At 35.6% G+C, this 10,372-nt stretch overlaps 1 pseudogene; it reads left to right on the forward strand.

Moving 5' to 3' along the window:
• The first annotated feature begins 3,712 nt into the window (after positions 1-3,712).
• LOC110033543 overlaps positions 3,713-10,372 on the forward strand; it is a 36,735-nt pseudogene continuing 30,075 nt past the window's right edge.

The raw sequence follows: 10,372 nt of genomic DNA on the forward strand, positions 1-10,372 counted from the left end.
TTGTGCCTCGACACCTTTAGAGGCTGAGTTTTATTCTTTATGGAATGCTTTACACATTGCTGTGACCTTACATCGCCATGCTTTAATTATCGAGACTGATTCTATGACTATGTTTAATATTCTAAATAAGAGCACATTCCCTACCTGGTATGTCATTTGTCTGTTTAACATGATTCAGTGGTTCATTAAAAGGCATAATTTGGTTTTGCAATTTAATTTCATCTATAGGGAATGTAACACTACTGCTGATTGGTTGGCCAAACAAGGTCTCCAACAAATTATTGTGGGTGTGGTGCCCCCTCCTTAACTTCAAATACTTTTAAATGGGGATTTACTTACTATGCTTTATATCAGAAGATAGAGGGATTTTATATTTCTCTGCTATTTTTGCTCCGTTTTTATTGATTCCTTTTACTGTTTAACTATTTGATTTCCCTATGTTTTATTCTGAGTTGCATTTTGGTAGCCTTTTCCACCCCGTTTTTTCTTTGAATTTAGACCGTGAGGCTAGTTTTCATATTTTATCTTGCTTGGCCTGCTTTTTTTGGATGCCTGGGATCTCATTTATGGGTATTGGAGTTGATAACTTCACCATGAGATGTATGGAGCTGTTGTCTTTCAATTTCGGACATTTGGGAACTGCTTGGAGCGGCAGGGATGGTTTATGCAGAAGTTTTGTGGATTTCCTCACTGCTTGCAGGTTTTGGCTCTTATTGTTGCGGTCTTCACTGGATCTACAAGCCATCAGTTTGACCCTGCTCCTCAACACCACTGTTACTACGGGTTTTTATGCATACTGTTATTTTGGGACTTTATGTACGTGTAATTTTTTGGGTATACTTTTTCTTTTGGTATACGTTTTAGATGATTACATGTACTTTAGGTTTGTTTCTTTGTGTTGTGTTGTACTGCGGAGAGTGGAACCCCTAGGGGTTTGTTGTATTTTTTTGTTTTTAGATGGGGATCCACTTTTCCTCCCTAACTATGTAATTTCCTTTTAATTAACGCGTAAGGAGCCATGAGCTGTTCTTTAATTAAAAAAATATTTTCTAGGAATGGATGTGGCTCAATATAAGGAGAAAATTGTCATATCCCAAAGGAAGTATATCATAGACCTTTTAAGTGACATGGTTGGATGTAAATCTGCTGACACTTTTATGAATTCTAACAAAAAATAGAAAATAAGTGAAAAAGCACTCAATTTGACAAAAGAACATATCAATGACTTGCGGGCAAGTTACTCTATGTATTATACACAACACTTGATAGTGCCTACTCAGTCAGTGTGGTAAGCCAACACATGAGTAATCTAAACGAGGTTCATTTGGAAGTAGTGAACAAAATTTTGAGATACTTGAAATGACCCCTGGATATAGTTTGCTGTTCAGAAGTTATGAAAGTTATGATATTGAAGCATACATAGATCCTTGCTGGGCAAGAGAGGTAACTAATAAAAGATCAACCACTAGATAGTTTTCATGTCACGTGAAGAACTAATAAAAGATCAACCACTAGATAGTTTTCATGTCTGGGTGCCCCGTGAAAAAGCAAAAAAAAAAAAAGCTGTTGTCTTTCGGAGTAGTGCAAAATTTGAATATTGTGCTCTTGCACTAGAAATATGTGAAAGAATGTGAATGCAAAAGCTATTAAATGAACTTAAGATTGAGACAAAAGACAATTAAGATGTTCAATGATAGCTAAACGTATATTAGTATAATAATAAATTATGTGCACCATGGCTAAACAAAACACATCAAGATTGACTGACACTTAATTTCAAAAAAAATTAACAATGAAATTATTCAGCTAAGCCATGTTCCAACACGACATCAGATTATTGATATTCTCATTAAGGCGCTACCAAGGGTCTATTATGATGAATTGAATTCAAAGCTTGATTTGTACAATATATACAACTCAAATTTGGGAGGAGCACAGGACAGTGCTAATTCACATGCTAGATTAGGAAAGAATTTATTTTTTTCCCTCAGAATATATTTCACTAATTGTCCGTTTTATTAGATGTTTCCTATTTTTTATTTTTTCTATTTTGGTAGGATTTCTAATTTCAAAGGATTCATGTTTTCTATTTTGTAGACCGGTATAGTTTTGAATAATTTTTTTTTTAATTTCCAATTATTATTTGTCATCAAGCTCCTGTATATTTTAACTTATTAGAATATTAGAGTGTATTTTGGTTTGAATGTTCACATTGCCAGGGTGAAAACTGACTGTTGAGGGATTTGAATTTATTTTATGAGATTATTATTTTGTTATACCCTAATTAAAATTGTAGTAGTTTTTTATTTATTGTCTTTTTTTTCTTAAATGTCTGATCATATTTGGTTGAAGGTTTATTTATTTAGTTTTTAGGTGTTGCTAAGATTTTTATACACTCATATTCACCCAAGCCACGTTAATCAAATCACGAAGATACCCCGAGCTGGATACAATCAGAATTTACCAAACTTAAATTCACATAGAGCCTTGAATTTGCTAACATTGAGTAGCATAGGCTTTCCATGAATTAAATCTAACTTGGCTCTTCATGCTAAGCTACTATACTGGCCTCATTATGGCCATTTACCCACAAAATCTGGCCTTGTCCTAGGTACTCACCAACCATCTAATGTTTTTGGTAGGATAACTCACCAAAGGTGCTTGATTTTAACCTAAAACCCGCTTGAAGTTCTTTCCAAGTGCCAACTACCTTATGAATTCCCATCTTTAATTCTCTATCCTAAATAGTTTTTAGTTCAAATTGACTCAACCTTCTCTATCTAATCAGTCAAGTATTTTTTTTTGAAAATAAAACCACTTACGATGAAATGCTAAACCTTCATCTTTTTTTCTCTGCTATCTTTGGCTTTGGTTTGCATCTATGGTAAAAACTTTATACCTTTCCACGGATAATATTAAATCCAATAATAAACCCATAATTATTTAACATATTTGTATGACTATAGATATTTTAAAAACAGTAAGACGGTTTGATGAGAGACTATAATTTAGCTAGGGCTTAGTTGAAATAAATTGTATGGAGTTTTTTGGGGTTAAAACAATTGGCATTAATTTCTTTCCTAGTTACCTGCATTACTTGGTTGTATTTTTTTCGTTTTTTTCTATTAGATGTTTTATACGGCAGGTTTGATGAATTTGTTATTGATTCTCAACATGTATTTGTTTTGCTCTTCCCCTTTATGAGGATTTATAACTGCTATCATAAATTAGAGCTGACTCTTTGAAATATTATCAATTGCAATACCTCAAAGTAATTCCTCCAAAGTAATTCATAACCTTGCACACTCATCAACTTCAAATAGAATTCTGTGATTTTCTTCAAGTAAAATCAACAGCATGGAAAATCATATATCTCCTTCAGGAAATAAGTCTAGCAGGCCAGAGTTTCAAAAGTTTCATCCAGGCAGAGAGGGTGCTCTTGTATGTGATCTTTGGACTGATGGGCTTTTTTAACTTGGCTCTTCATACTAAGCTGATGTGATCTAGGCAGAGAGTTTGTTTGAGGATTCAATCGTACAACTACAAAAAAAAGTTCCAAGATCTCAACCTAGGCATCAAAATGATGATCAAAATCTAAGAAGACAAACAACAAGAACTCTCCCAAGCCAGCTTCCAACTCAGAACTTGAATGGTAACACATTTATGGGGTGTCACTCTCTCATAGACCTGAATAGTCCAGCTGCTATAAGAGATGATGATGAGCCTCACACTCCTTGCTACAAGGAAACAATGCACTATAAGAACCAAATGCTACAAAAACCAAAGGTCTCATAGCCACTGGGTTCCTATTGGATGGGCAAGTATTTCAGAACTAAGTGCAGATTGTCCAAGTTGATGCTAAATGGTCTTCACAACAAATGAATTTGATAGAGAATGAAGATGATTTTACCATTGCTGGTGTTGTTGCTCCATATTTGGAGCGTCCTGAAGGACCTATATAGTGGTGTCATGTATTTGTGGGGCATTCTTCTGTTGATGCATGGCTCAGTAATGCTCACTGACTACATACAACTATTAGTATTGATTTGAGAGATGAAAACAGGCTGGTTAGTGAACATATGAAGTACCTTCTGTATGAGGTGAGTTCTAATGTTTGATCTCTCTTCATGGTAGTGTCACATTTTCTGTTTTATTAACTTATTTTTCTTGAAAATGCTGTTTTTTTCTTGAAAATGCTGTTACCTCCCATAATTGTAGGATTTGACATGTTTAATGAATGTGAGCTTTTTGGATTTTAAAATGAATTGTGAATATTGTTAGTGATGATATTTTAGTTATGAAATGAATATTTTTCTAGTGATATTGCCATTTTATCAATTTGAGAGTTAGGGTAGTGCAAATATTTCTTTTTTGATGTTGAGCGATAACCTTAGATAATGTATAATTCACATATGAATTAAACTTGGTCAATTTGAATATTTTAAATTTTTTAATTTCTGTTGAATTGATTTCTTATATCTGAAATCATGTATGCAACTGAAATATAAAACCAATATTTAAGTCTATATGATTATATTGCTGTCTTCATTATAGATATCATTGGTGCTTTTGCATTCTTATTATCATGAATTTTGATGTATTAAGAGGTGAACATAAAAGATGTGTATGCATATGATACAAATTGAACAATGGGTAGATAATGTAAAAATTAAGAGGACTAATAATAAAAATTGAATTCTATAAGACAAATTTTATGTAGTTATGTTTAAGCCAAATAGAAGGCCTTAACTTTCGAAAATTTTGGCTACAGAGTATTTTATGGTGTTTTTGCCTTGTTTAATGAACTCATAAGAAGTCCATCTCATTGTATACTTGTACTTCCTCCAAGACTCATAGTTATTTAATACAAGAAATGCTTGATGATGAGCATTTTAGGGCACATCACCGTAGTAATATTGGCGGGCCTCCTCAAATTATTAGACCTAGTTATTAGATATATCCTTATGAAAGTTCATGATTTCCATCATCCTCGACCTAAGTAGACTTTGGAACCTTTGAGACATGATGCAATAAAGATCATTGAAATTTTAGTGGCCGTAAAAATCTTGACGATCTTCCTAATGATTATTGTAATATTGATGGTCATGATGATTGACACTATAGGTTTCATGAAAGAGATCGTTGGTTTCATCGTGACCCTTGTCTTAGTGAATTTTAAGCAATAAAGAAAGTTTAGGTTAGCACCCCTAGTGTTCACAACAAGCATGATCAAGAATATCTGAAAATATACTAATATCAAATTAAGAATATTTTAAAATATACAAATTAGTTGGTGGTGCTAAGAAATTATGCTGGGAGTTAGTGCAACATGAATATTTTTATATAATGTCCTATTAGAACTTGGGACTTCCTGAAAGCTAGATTGAGAGAGAAATACTTATCTTGGGTTCATCCTGAAAGGCAAATACCTACTTGCTTCTTGTCAAGGTTATGATAACCGTACCGGACATCAAATTGGTCGAAGGGAATGTTCCAGGTTCATTAGGTTGACCCGGGTTGAACCGGATGATGTAATAAATATAAAAATTCTTTAAATATGACATTAATAACATAATAATGATAAATTATATGCAAATACTAATTACCATAAAACATAAAACACAATAAAAATAAATTCAACAATTTTAAATATATAAATATTTAATATTTGAATGACTAACCTCATTCACATTTGTAGCCAAAAAAATATTGATCTTTCTTTGAAATCTTGTATTTCTTATTTCCTTCCTTCAAGGTTTGATAATATAAAAGTAAAATGTAGATGAGAGAAATTAAGATTAATTAAAAACCTAACAAACTTGAAAGCCACAACCACAAGCACTTCTTCTTTACATTCCTTTCATAATATCAAATATTTTTATCTAAGGAGGCAGATAAAATAAAACATTTCATTTTTCTAAAGCACTGCTCCATTTCAATCACATAACTTTATCTATGTAATTTAGTCACATTCTTTTGTATAATAAATCAAATAAGCTAAATTAAATATTAGTTTTATGCAGAAAATAACAATGATCACCCCAAAGATACATTACAATTTTAAATAAAAATATAAACTTTCATATTCTTTTGATCATTTCTTCCACCAAATCATTTATGAAAAAGAATGCAATGCAATCTAAAAAAAACCCGATTATTAAAAATCGAGACCGGTTCAGCTGTCGATCGGTTAGACCATGTTTTTAACCAGTCCAATTCTGGTTATTCAAAATCTGGTTATCTCTAGCCTTCAGACTGGCTGCCCTATCGGTTCATGGTCTGACCGGCCGGTCCAGTCTGATTTTAACAACCTTGCTTATTATGCATCTTGATTAGTTGAGCTACTAAATTTATGTGAAGAAAATCCTATTATTGATTTATAGTTAAATCAATTTGAAGAATTAAAATCTTGATATACTTGACAAGAAGAAACATGGATGGTGAGATTTAGTTTTGTTAATGATCTTCACTTTGAGATGAAGATAGACGGCTTTTGTACTAAGGAATTTAGAAGAAGTTCACCATAAAGACTTAACAGTGGAAAGGAGACAATATAGCTCTTCTAGAAATAGTGGGAATCAATTTTCTTACCACTAGCACAATTCCATGTGGCTATTAAGTCAAATTTTGTGTCTTCCATACTCCACCTTTTAGAAATCCTAACGAAAATTATTAGGTAATTTGCCATAAGCGTCAAGGTAAATATCATATAACCTTCTGATGTCCTTGTAAAATCATGCTATTGTTCAAGAATCCAACTTTCAAGTCATAATAATGAAAATATTATAAAATTTCAGGATAATGAACTGCTTTATGATGATAGTTTAAATACATGCACAAAATAACAAGTTAAAATGTAAACGAGTCTAATTTAGGGATAATTTTACCTATTAGACAAAAATGTAAGTGCAAACTGAAATTAAAACTATAATTAATATGAAACTTCTAAGCTGCATAAAGAATCCAATTCTAATTCGTTTGGTAATTCACCCCATTTTTATGAATTGATTTTATGTTAGCATACGATTGCTGCATTCCCTTGATATGTATTCAATGATTTTATTGCCTTTTGGGTTGAGCATTTACACAAATTATGATTTTTCAAATCATGTTTGTAATACAAAAAGAATCACATATGATTATCACTCTAGTTATACCAGAGTCAACCCAACCCACAATATAAATGCAAATTTTATTGCTAAAACGCAAAAGGGATTACAAACACAAACTCTTGAAATAAGAAATGACGACACAACTCTAGCTAAGGCATGAGGTGGAGAGGCGGTGCGGTGGGTAGAGGGGAAGTGGGATTCATGGTGGCTTGGTGGTGGAAGGATAATAGTTGTTTGGATGTGGTTGGTCACTGGATGTTTGATGAAAGGGGAGGTCGGTAGTGGGTAGGCAATGCGGGAGATGAGAGGTAGTTGTAGGGATGAAAAGGACTGGATGTGGGAGACGGGCTAAAGGGGAGGCTACTGGTGTTGCTGTGCTTATAGGTAGGGCTCTCAACTTAGCTCGTCGTTCACAGACAACTCGTGTTCAGCTTGTTAAGCAGCTCGTGTTCAACTCGTTCATTAAGCCTAACGAGCTGAACACGAACAAATTTTTAAGCTCGAAATATAAACGAGCCGAACACGAACAAATATTTGTTCGCTCATGTTCGACTCGAATTGGCTCAAAAGTGATAAATAATTAAATATATTGGTTCAGTTCGGGCTAGCCAAGCCAATAACACCAATCCTTCTCAATTTCTCGCCAATAACATAGCAGTAACACCATGGTAACACTCCCAATAACACCTACTTGAAGTCACGCAAACCTTCCAATAACACTACTCAATATCACAAGCACTCGATCGTAATAACATCTCAATAACATTGTGGTACAAACTTCAACAACACCCGCCAATACTGCCCCAAACTCTCCGGCCGTGCCGCACCAAGACTACCCTTGCTTGCGCGATCCAACCCCAATAACAACATGATACAACTCCCAATAACACCGCGGACGCGGTCCTGAGCCAATACAACCACAATCCAACCTAAATAATTCCACGATACAACCCGTAATAATACCGCAAGAACACCCGCCGATACTGCCGCAAACTCTTCAGTCACGTTGCGCCAATAATACCCTTGCCTACGCGATCCAACCTAAATAACACCAAGATAAAATCTATCAATTTTGAGCCGAGTACGAACAAGAATATATTATTCGAGTCGAACACGAGCACACTGTTCACGAGCCATTTCAAACACGAGCCAAATTTGCTCAGATTTGGCTTGTTTACAACCCTACTTGCAGGGGTAGGGTAATGTGTTTGGTAGGAGAACAAAGAAATGGAGAGGGGCATAGCGGTAGCTGGAGGCGGGACACTCAGGAAGGAAGCGGGCAAGTAGTACGGTAGTCGGATGTGCAGGCGAGGTTTACGACAAGGAGCAGCTGGGCGAGTTCTTGACTGGCGGCTGGGAATAGGATAGAGGATTACAGGAAGGGATTGGGGAAGATAAGCATCTAATCGTGATCGAGTTACAGTTGGAGGACATTCTTTTGAGAAGATCATCACCTTGAACGAGTTACAGCCGGGGCATCTTCTTGCCTTTCGATTCAACCCTAGAAGGGAAAACAACCGCCGACGGTAAAATGTACAGAAATATAAACTTAGAAAGACCAAAAACTCCACCCTAGGACAACACACTTACAAATAGTAGATGGATTGACAGGAAACAAAAATAGGATGGGGGAGTAATTCCCTCCTAGTGAAAAGAGGGATAAGGGGTTGGTCCAGCCTCCTATCAGATATAGCCTTCTGAACCGGTTAGGGCTGGTTCAGGCCCAAGCCCGCGTGAGTCTCCCTAGGTTGGGAGCTTCGAATTCAGTCAACGAAGCTTCTTACTCGTCTGTAATCCTAACAGCACCTAGATCCTACTAGCAACTGCACCGTCCCCAAGGCATCTGATGATTTTCCTAAATTACGAGCAAAAATCCACATTGGTCCAATCTTTTAAGAGTTTACTATTGAACTTAGTCTGAATGTCTCGCTTGTCACGACCCTCACGTGAGAAAAATTTTCTTCCCTTTGCATGCAAGATCTAAATCGTTCCTTCCTCCCCTTTGCTCGGGTCCCTCCTGCATTAGCTCTCGACATCGACTTCTCCTTATTCTTTCGTATGGTAGCATTATACGCAAACTCGTGAGAGCTTCTTCTTTTCAACATGGGTTCAGCCTCGCACGTCGTCTTCCTTCCTTTGCCTCGGGTGAATAAGGATGGGTCTAACCACACTGTTTTGTCGGCTCAAGTCTCCCTCCTCTTCTGTCGACTCGTGTCTTTTGTCGGCTCGCTCTTCTGTTTTGACGTCAAGCCTCTGTCGGCTTGCATTTTCTGACTTGTTTGCCTACGGCGCATACGAGGCGCCATTGCAGGTGGACTTTCTCCCTGATTGATGGGTGTGCTCCCTCCTTCTGTTGAACCTGACAAAGCCTACTTCGCCCACGTGGTGGGTAATCATCTGGAGTCGGTTGCTGTCTTCTCCTCAAGTTATAAGGAATGTACAGGTGATTGCCATTTTGTTAAGAAGACAAGTAGAAAAAGTGGGAAAGCAACACTATTTTTCTCTGATTTAGAAATTTCAACCTTAACTGAGAAATTTAAATTCGCCGTTATTAGAAAATTTTAGTGGGGGCACCTACATATGTATGTTATCAAAAAGAGTTTAGATCATCTTAAACTAGTAGACAAGTGAAAAGTGGGTCTTTTTGATGGGAGACGTGTGTTGATTCAGTTAACCATGGCTGAAGGCTACGCTCGAATTTTCTCTAAAAAATATCTTAACATTGCAGGAAAGTCAATGAAGTCATTGATGGGTGTCATGGAAACTAGCCTATGCCATGGGCCAGTTTTCTTTAACACTTTTCCAAATCTAAGTCTGTCACTAACAGACATAAATCTCTTTGAAGCAGCTAAAATACAGATAAAATTACACGGGTATGAATTTTTACCTGGATCTGAAACAATTGCAATAATCTATCGAATTCATTTCAAAGTTATGAATACTTTATGTCCGAATATTAAAAATAATATGAAGCCAACAGATAGATCTACAATTATTGAAACTAATCTGCTAGCTTCAAATATAGCTACAAATAAGACTATAAAATGGGACGAAGTTAGATACCCTGAATCATGGCAGTTGCAAACTGCTATAGATTCTCATCCTGTAATAAATCAGGATGTAGAACAAGTTAGTCAAGATGCTAACGGAGATGTTGTCATAAGATTCAATCAGAAAAGGTCCATTACTCTTCCAAGGATATCTTATCCCACTTCTAATATATCTCAAAATGATTCAGATGAATTATCAACAATAAATCA

Source organism: Phalaenopsis equestris, unplaced genomic scaffold (genome assembly GCF_001263595.1).
Source record: "Phalaenopsis equestris unplaced genomic scaffold, ASM126359v1 Scaffold001216, whole genome shotgun sequence".
Classification (NCBI taxonomy): Eukaryota; Viridiplantae; Streptophyta; class Magnoliopsida; order Asparagales; family Orchidaceae; genus Phalaenopsis; species Phalaenopsis equestris.